Source organism: Cuculus canorus, chromosome 34, assembly GCF_017976375.1.
Source record: "Cuculus canorus isolate bCucCan1 chromosome 34, bCucCan1.pri, whole genome shotgun sequence".
NCBI classification, from domain to species: Eukaryota; Metazoa; Chordata; class Aves; order Cuculiformes; family Cuculidae; genus Cuculus; species Cuculus canorus.
The window spans coordinates 157,486-167,269 of NC_071434.1; the positions used below are offsets into that span (position 1 = coordinate 157,486).

The window sequence follows — 9,784 nt, forward strand, 5'->3', positions numbered from 1 at the left end:
CCAGCTCCAGCGCGCTGACCTTGCTGGGATGCTGGTCCTGGCTGGATCCGCCACAGGAATCCCTCTGTCTTCACTTGTAGTCCTTACAGCAGCTTGAGTTTCACCTTCCCAGCCTGGTGGAGACATCAGAGAGGTCCACATGAAGCGCACTCTCCCTCTTCTTCCACCTCTGACACTCAGATGGGACAGGAACCAAAGTTCATCCCAACCATCCGCGCTACAACTCGTCTACCTGAGGTCATATCACGAGCATTTGCAGTTGATGGGACGACGAGAGTCAGGCTGCTAAGAGCAAGATGCCACCAGGTCTCAATGACCCAACCAAAGGTTGTCACTGATCCACCTCGGACCCACGCGGTCCTCAGAGAAGCTCCCCTCATGCTCAAGAGCTGACAGTTCTCCCCTTCAATGGAAGCTCAACTGTGAGATGGTTGAGAAGCACAAAACCCACCCTCACTTCGCAACATCAACTCTCTTGCTTCCCCCGTGTCTCCTCACACCTCGGGCTGCCACCCCCAAAGTCAAGTAGGTGATGTTCCTCACTGGATCTCCTTCATCTTGATGCCCACCGGGACCCCCGACTCCTCTGCAGAGCAGCCTCCCAGTGGCTCCCAGCTCATACTGGTCCAGTGCAGGACTTTCCTTACCCTTGAACCCTTTGAGATGCCTCCTAGATGATTCCTCTGCCCTGTTGATGTTCCTCACTGGCTCACTTTCATTTTGATGCCCCCTATGACCCCCAGCCCCTCCCCAGAGCAGCTTCCCAGTAGCTCCCAGCTCATACTGGGCCAGTTCAGGACTTTCCTTGCCCTTGAACCCTTTGAACACCTGCCCCGTGGCTCTCCATGATGAAGCCTCTACCAAAGCAGCTCCCAGGAGCAAAACCACGTCCTTAAAGTCTCCTTTTATTCGTTGGAACCTGAATTTAGGGTGAAGTTTGGTATCTCCAACCGGTGGAGTGTGAAACGCGCCCACCCGCAGCTCACTTGGATTGGCAACTGGAAGGGGAAATTGGGGGCAGTTGACCAGAGGCCGCTGCTCCTCAGGCATCGGTCATCGGGTACTGAGCAATCGCATTGGGCATCGCTTGTTTGGTATTGTCTATCCCTCTCATTTCTGCTCTCCTACTAAACTGTCTTTATCTCAGCCCACGAGTTGGACTTCTTTTCATTCTCCTCTTCGCACTGGAGGGGGGCGATGAGCACGGTGCTCGGCCGCCGTTGGACTTAACCCCCCCAGTCCTTTTTGGCACCCAACGTGGGCCTCAAAGGCTTGAGGTAACACCAGCTCCAACTAGAACGTGTTCAGGCACGCTCGTTAATGAGCAGTCGCTCGACGAGTTTAGCAGCCGGTGGTCACCCCGTTGCTCTCAAGGTTGTGTCGGGCCACACCTCAGCTGCTGGAAGGGTTCCCTGTTGGCTCTTCAACATCCCTGAGAACTGGGTTAAGGTCACGGCTTTGATGTCCTACACGACACCGGTTTATGGGGCAATGAAATTACCGGGTGGACTTTGTCTGGTTTCACACTCGGCGTCGCCGGCAACACCAAACTTGGGGAGCCACCAAGTGGAAACTATTTGTTCTTCTCCTTTGGAGGAGGCACCTTCCTATGTCTTCTCCTCCTTCTTAATCATGGCATGGGTTGGGTTGGAAGGCATCTCCAAGCCCATCTAGTTCCACCCCTCGCCACAAGCAGAGGCACCTCCCTCCGGATCAGGTTGCTCCAAGCTCCATCCAACTTGGTCTTGAAGCCCTCCAGGGATGGAGGAGCCACTTCTCTGGGCTGTAGAAGCTGTTCTACAGCTTCTTCCAGCTGGAGAAGAACACCCGGAGAAGGTGGTAATGGCTCTGACCTGCTGAAGCGGAGACATCATGGGACTGTCCACCTGGAAGCCCCTTCTGTAGGGAAGAGCAGTAACGAGATCGTAGAACTCTCCTTCTTCTTAATCGTGACACAGGTTGGGTTGGAAGGGATCTCTGAGCCCATAGTTCCACCACCCCTCACCATAAGCGGAGACACCTCCCTCTGGATCAGGTTGCGCCAAGCTCCACCCAACTTGGTCTTGAACCCTTCCAGGGATGGGGCAGCCACAACTTCTCTGGGCAACCTGGGCCAAGGTCTTCCCACTCTCTCAGGAGAACATTCCTCCCCGAGTTCTCCCCTCCATCTCCCCTCTCGAAGCTGAAAACCATCCCACCTCATCCCATCCCTTCCCGCCTTTCCTGAAGCCCCTTTCAGTCCTAGAAGCTGCTCTGAGGTCTCCTCGGAGCCTTCTCCAGGTTGAACAAGCCCAACTCTCCCAACTTGTCCTCCTACGGGAGGTTCTCCAGCCCTAAACATCATCTCAGTGGCCTACTCAGGCCTCAATCCCGACATCAGAACAACCTACAAGAGGGTGAAGCTGCCAAGATTGGAAGGGTGTTGGGTGGCTCTGGTCTGGCTACGTAAGGGTGAATTCTTCATGGCTCGGTGGGTCCAGGACACCTCAGGGCCAACAAGGAAGGGATGAAACCTATGGATGGGCTCAAGATCAAGGGGTGGGTTTGACCATGGACACCATCATACAGGTTGCCCGTGAAAGCAAAACAGGCAACCGAGGAAACCACGAGGTGCTTAAAGCCTCTGAGATACAGAGAAGGACCTGTGGGGCACCCAGAAGGGGAGAGGTGGTGGATTGCTTCTATCCCATGAACCCATGTACACATGAAGATGGAAGCAACCACCAGATGATGAGGAAAGTAACCCTGGAAAACCATCCTGGTACTTGGAAAAGCAAAGTCTTGAGGTGGTCTGGAAGAACCTCAGAAGAACCAAGTGAGGTGATGGAGTTCAAGTCTTATATAGCCTCATTGGAGACCTGGGCCAACACGGCATGGAGAGGACCGATGTAGGACATCTTCCATTGTGCACCGGCCTCCAGGGAAGTGGGGTGATGGCCTGCTAATCCGTGGAGATCGATGGGTGGTGGGACCCTCAAGCATCAGGAAAGACCTTCAGCAAAGACCACGTGGTTGGTTAACACTGGGGGAATCTTCAAGCGCATCGGCCCAGCCTGAACATCCACCTCGGTGGAGAACAGGATGAAGTCCCAAGAGCACACGTGGAGAACCTGGTTGGGAAGACCTTCAGGGTTAATCCCACTCCAAGCAAAGGGCAACCTATCCATGGATCCCACCACGCCGCTGGTGGTGTTAATCACCCTAATTAACGAAGTTCTGGTGGACCTTCAGCAAAGCACAGCGGTGATGGAACCAGAACCAGCTTCTTCATGGTTGACATCTTCAACCCGCAGACCACGGGGCACGGATCATGCAGATCCACCAGCTCTGGATGCACCGACTCAACACCGAGCATCATCTCTCCTGCCCAGAAAGGAACCCAAAGGACCCCATTTTCCCTCCTCCTTTGCTGTACTACTCAACTGTCCTTATCTCAACCCACGAGCTGCACAGTTTCCTTCCTGATTCTCCTCCCCATGGGCAGGGACAGAGCGAGGAACCAGGTGGGCCTTCGTTACCACCTGGGGTTAAACCGTGACCCCACATCCAAGTGGCTTGTGAGGATCTCCAAGGGATGGAGCCTTCCCAACCCCACCAGGTGACCCAAGGATGTTGGGGCTTTTCCATCTCCAGGTGGTTTTGAAGGATCTGGATGATGGGGCAGATCAGGCCCTCAGCGAGTTTGGAGGAGACACTACCCAGAAGGAGCAGCGGCTGTGCCAGAGGGTGGTGTCGTCCTCCAGAAGGACCTCAGCGAGCTGGAGACGTGGGTGGAGAGGAACCACGGGAAGCTCAACAAGGAGAAGTGGTGAAGTCCCACACCCAGGGAGGAGAAACCACATGGACCAGCTCAGAAGGGAAGTTCTAGAAGTCCTGGTGGGCACCAGAGGTGACCATGAGCCACTTCTTCATAGGAGGGTCTCCAGGCACCAGCACAGGGCTGGTGGTGGCATCTCCAACCTTGAAGAGCTTCCAAGAGATGTTGGGTCATGGTCCCGAGGGGGTTGGGATGAGGTGGGCTTGGAGGTCCCATCCCACCTCCCCCCAAGCTGTGGGACTGCAGGACGCGTCACCAGGTACCGAAATGATGGACGAGGTGACCTTGGAGGTCCCATTCCACCTCCCCCCAAGCTGTGGGGCTGCAGGACGTGTCACCAACCAACCCATCTGACCACGGAAAGATCTAGAAAGCTCAGCGGTGGTGGAGACCAAACAAGTTGGTGAGTCAGGGAGCCGGGAGAGGTCCCACGGGTTGGGTGGGGAGGTGACTCAGAGCTCTCCCAGCTGCCCCCGAGCAGAGGGAGAGGCTCGAGGTGGCTCAGCTCGACCTAAACCCTGAGCTGGTCCTTCTCCACCTTTGGAGGAGACGAGGAGGAACGGCTTTTCCCACCCCTTTCCCTGCTCCCAGATGATCACGGTGGCTGGAGAAGAGGAGGCCACCTTCTCCGGTGTCCTCAGCAGCCATTCCAGCTGCTATTTTTGGGGAGGAACAATGTGAGGAACTTTGTTTTTAGTTGCTTCACCCCTGGCTTCTCCCACAGCCCAGATGTCACCCAGAAACTAGACAAGATGTCACCATGGCCATAGCTCAGGGACAGACCTCATGGACACCACCAGCAGCTCCGGTCACCATGTCTGGACCTCATGGATCCCACCAGCAGCTCATGCCACCTCGTCCACACCGCATGGACGTCCCCATGGGTCCCACCACCCACTGATATTCTACCAGCCTCCTCCAAGGCCAACGCCCAGCAATGAGGAGGCCACCAGCCGCATGAGGAGATGACGCTGGTGGTGGATTCTCCACCAGGAACCTCTCCCAGCACCAACGCCGGCCACCAGGGCCACCAAAGGGACCAAGTGGACCACAGGTCTTCTCATCGCCAGCCAAAAGCCTCCCTGGACCCACAGCCCCTCCTCGTCCTCCTCTCAAGGTCTCAAGAAACCCATGGCGCCACCACCACATCACCCTCATGGCGCCACCACCACAGCATCACCACTATGGTGTCATCTCCACCACCACGGCATCACCTCCATGGCGTCACCACCACAGCATCACCACGGAATCACCTCCACCGTGGTGTCACCTCCATAGTGTCATCTCCACCACCACAGTGTCACCCCCACGGCGTCACCCCCATCGCAGTGAAGAACAAGCCCGAGGTCTTGGGGTTCTTCCCCACTGGAGCCCCTCAACCCCCCCCAAAACATCCCGAGCAGCAGCTAATTAACACCAGCTAATTAGTGAATTAATTAGGGGGGGACACAAGTGAGCACCCCCACATCTGTGACAGCAGCCCCAAAGCTCCGCGCCAACAAGGATTGATGGGGAGGAAAAGGGGGGGACGCTCAGGATGGGGGGGCAGTGCCGTGGGGCAGAACCATGAGGCAAAGTTGGACCGTGGGGCCAAAATCGATCCATGAGGCAAAAAACGATCCGTGGGGCAAAACCAAAAAATCGATCCGTGGGGCAGGAATCGATCCGTGGGGCAGGAATCGATCCGTGGGGCAGGAATCGATCCGTGGGGCAGGAATCGTTTCCCACCGGTCGGACCGGCTCGAGAGCGAGAGTCCCGCGGGCGGCGCGAAGGATCCTCCCGCTCCCCAACAGGTTTCGCCGCTTTGGGGGTGGGACACAAAGGGGAGACGTGGGAGTGTGTCCCCACCAGCGCCCGAAAGATCTCAGTGGCCACTTTGGGGGGGGGTAACAGCAGGAGAGGGGCCAAAATGCCACCACGAGAGGGGCCAAAACTTGCTGTGAGTTGGGCCAAAACGCCACCGTGAGAAGGACCAAAACCTGCTGTGAGTTGGGCCAAAATGCCACCACGAGAGGGGCCAAAACACCGCCACGAGAAGGACCAAAACCTGCCGCGAGTTTGGCCAAAATGCCACCACGAGAGGAGCCAAAACCTGCTGTGAGTTGGGCCAAAACGCCACCACGAGAGGGGTGAAAAGTCACCGTGATTTGGGCCAAAACACCACCACGAGAGGGACCAAAACCTGCCGCGAGTTTGGCCAAAATGCCACCACGAGAGGGGCCAAAACCTGCTGTGAGTTGGGCCAAAACGCCACCACGAGAGGGGTGAAAAGTCACCGTGATTTGGGCCAAAACACCACCACGAGAGGGACCAAAACCTGCCGCGAGTTTGGCCAAAATGCCACCACAAGAGGGGCCAAAACGCTGCTGTGAGAGGGACCAAAACCTGCCGTGAGTTGGGCCAAAACACCGCCACACACATTCCTGCACTCCAAAACCTTCGTGTGGTGCTGGGGGGGCGCAGAGGGATTTGTCTGTCCCGTCCCCCCCAGGTTGGGTTTGATTTGGGGGGGGGGGGGGGGGGGGGGGGGGGCTCTTTTTGGGGTGTAACTGCTCTGTTTGGTCCTTCCTGAGCTCCCAAAGGGCTTTTCGTAATGGGGGGGGTGTTATAAAGTTTGGGGGGGGCAACCACACCCCAAACCACAGCGCGTACCCGGAGGGGACACACACCCACACATCACTTTCACCCCCAAAACTCCCTTTATTACCCTCCAACCCCCCCAATTCTTCGGGGGGGGTTAAGCACACCCTAAAAATACACCCCCCCTTCTCCTCCCCCCACGCTGAAACCGCCCTTAATGAAGGTTAATTAGGAGTCCGCCCACACCGCTGCCGGCGGAGCCGCGCCCTCCCCGGGATCCCGGGGTTCCCCCCCCCCTCCTCCCCGCACCCCCTTCCCGGTACCGGGACACCCCCCTGGGGGTCCCCTCTTGCCTGGGCGGGGCAGGAAAGAGACGGGGGGGGGGGGGGGGAAGGGGGGAACTCCGCAGCCGCGCCCCGAGCGGGGACTCCCCGGGTCCGGACTGGGCGCGGCGGGGGGGGGGGGAGCCACGCCCTGAGCCTCGGGGAGCGTCCGGAGCCCTTCGAGACCCCCCCCTGCACCCCCGGAGAGACCCCCAAGCCCCCCCTTTGCACCCCGTGAGGGCCCCGAGCTCCCTCTTTGCACCCTTGCACCCCCGGTGCCCCCCGAGCCGCGCCTTTGCACCCCCCCTTTGCACCCCCACAGCCCCCGGAGCCCTCCCTTTGCACCCCCTTTTGCAGCCCCGGTGCCCCCCGAGATGCACCTTTGCACCCCCGGAGCCCCCCCTTTGCACCCCCTGCACCCCCCGAGCCCCCCCTTTGCACCCCGTGCACCTCCGGAGCCCCCCGAGCCCCCCCCCCTTTGCACCCCCTGCACCCCCCGAGCCCCCCCTTTGCACCCCCTGCACCTCCGGAGCCCCCCGAGCCCCCCCCCCCCTTTGCACCCCCTGCACCCCCCGAGCCCCCCCTTTGCACCCCCTGCACCCCCGGAGCTGTTCGAGACACCCCTTTGCACCCCCGGAGCCCTCCGGGACACGCCCGAAGTGCCCCCCCCACATTGCCCCGTGGAGCTCCCGGGACACCCCCCCCCCCCCCTCCCCGGGACACTCTCCTAAACCCCCTTCCCGGACAACCGGGACCCCCGGAGCCCCCCCCCGCACTCTTAGAGGGGCCCCCAACGCCCTGTGGAGTTCCCGGTACTACCGGAGCGTCCCCCCTCTTGCAGTCCCGGAGCCCCACGAGTCCCCCCTGCACTCCCGGTATCACCGGAGCCCCCCGGGACCCCCTCTTACACCCCTTCCTGCACTCCCAGAGCTCCCCGGGACACTCCCGGTCCAACCGGAGTCCCCGGGACACGCCCGGGACGCCCCCGCCTACATTCCCGAAGCTCCCCGGGTCCCCCCTTTGCATTCCCAGTACTACCGGAGCCCCTCCCTGCACTCTCGGTTCTACCGGCGCCTCCCGGGACCCCCCTTTGCACCCCTCCCTGCATTCCCGGAGCTCCCGGGACACTCCCGGTCCTACCGGAGCCCCTCGGGACACGCCCTGGACACCCCTTTACACCCTTCCTGCACTCTCGGTCCCACCGGAGCCTCCCAGGATCCCCCTTTACACCCCTCCCTGCACTCCCGGAGCTCCCCGGGCCATTCCCGGTATTACCGGAACCCCTTTTACCCCCCGTTACACTCCTCCCTGCACTCCCGGTATTACCGGAGCCCCTTTTACCTCCCTCCCTGCACTCCCGGTATTACCGGAGCGCCTTTTACCTCCCTCCCTGCACTCCCGGTATTACCGGAGCCCCTTTTACCCCCCTCCCCGCACTCCCGGTATCACCGGAGCCCCCCCGGTTGCCCCGGGCGGTACCTGCGGGCGGCGGACGGGCGTTCAGCTCCCCGGTAGAACCATTCCCGGTGCCTCCCGCTCCCGGATCCCTGGTGGCGGCTGATCCCCGGCCCCGCTCCCGGTGCCGCTCCCGGTGCGCTCGGAGCGAGGCGAGTGGCCGCGCCCCGGGCGGGGTCGGACTCTTGTAGCGGCGGAGCCTCCCCCTTCCCGGCGGGGAGGGACCAGCGAGCCCGGCCCCGGGCCTCCCAGTCCCTCCCAGTGCCTCCCAGTCCCTCCCAGTCCCGTCCGCTCTCCTTCGCTCCCTCGCGGCTCCCCCCGGTTCCCCGGTCCTGTCCCGCTCCCTCCCAGTCCTGTCCCGGTTCCCTCCGTTCTTCCCAGTCCGTCCCAGTCCCGTCTATGTTCCCTATCGTCCGTCCCAGTTCCCTCCCGTCCATCCCAGTCCCTCCCAGTCCATCCTAGTCCTGTCCCGCTTCCCTCCAGTCCATCCCAGTCTGTTCCAGTCCCGTCCCGCTTCCCTCCCGTCTGTCCCAGTCCGTCCCTGTTCCTTCCCAGTCTATCCCAGTCCGTCCCAGTCCCGTCCCAGTTCCCTCCCGCTCCCCGTTCCCTCCAAATTCGTCCCAGTCCGTCCCAGTTCCCTCCTGCTCCCCGTTCCTCCCAGTCCATCCCAGTCTGTCCCGTCCATCCCAGTCCCGTCCAACTTCCCTTTTGTCCATCCCAGTCCCGTCCCAGTCCCATCCCGGTTCCCTCCTGTCAGTCCCAGTCCTATCCCAGTCCTATCCCGCTACCTCCCAGTACATCCCGTCCCGTTTCCCTCCGTTTTTCCCAGTTCATCACACTGCATCCCAGTCCCATCCCAGTCCCGTCCCGCTTCCCTCCCGTCCATCCCAGTCCTGTCCCAGTCCCATCGTGCCTGGTCCCAGTTCCATCTCAGTTCCCCTCCCAGTCCCATCCTGACTGGTCCCAGTTCCATCCTAGTTCCTCTCCCAGTCCTATCCTAGTCCTCCTCCCAGTCCCATTGTGCCCGGTCCCAGTTCCATCCCAGTTCCCCTCCCAGTTCCATCCTAGTCCTCCTCCCAGTCCCATCCTTTTCCATCTCAGTCCCATCCCAGTTCCCCTCCCAGTCCCATCCCAGTTCCCCTCCCAGTTCCATCCCAGTTCCCCTCCCAGTTCCCCTTCCAGTCCCCTCCTGCCCAGTCCCTAACCCCCAGCCCACTCCTCCTCTGCAGAGCAGCTTCCCAGTTCACCCCAGTCCATACTGGTTCATGGGGTTCTTCCTCCTCCAATGCCGGTATCTCTTTGCCCTCGAACCCCCTGAGATGCCTCCATGACGATCCCTCCACCCTCTTGATGTTCTTCACGGGATCTCGTTCTTCTTGGCACCCACCAGGACCCCCAACTCCTCTCCAAATCACCTTCCCAGTACCTCCCAGCTCCTACTGGTCCAGAACTGGTCCCTCTTTGCCCTCGAACCCCCTGAGATGCCTCCGTGACGATCCCTCCACTCTCTTGATGTTCCTCATTGGCTCTTGTTCATCTTGATGCCCACCAGGACCCCCAACTCCTCTCCAGATCACCCTCCCAGTGCCTCCCAGCTCCTTCTGGTCC

The 9,784-nt window shown here is 60.4% G+C and overlaps 1 protein-coding gene across 2 annotated transcripts in view; it reads right to left on the reverse strand.

The window, feature by feature from the left end:
* The window catches only part of AHNAK (AHNAK nucleoprotein), a 28,121-nt gene extending 19,818 nt beyond the window's left edge, over positions 1-8,303 (reverse strand). The window contains exons 1-2 of one of the 2 annotated variants that reach the window (XM_054052445.1): positions 8,201-8,303; positions 20-113 (exon numbers count right to left, since the gene is read on the reverse strand). The gene's annotated coding sequence lies outside the window, so the exon portion shown is untranslated. Of the gene's footprint in view, positions 1-19; positions 890-8,200 lie in introns of those variants that run through there. The other variant, XM_054052444.1, reaches the window with a different exon arrangement.
* Positions 8,304-9,784: the final 1,481 nt, after the last annotated feature.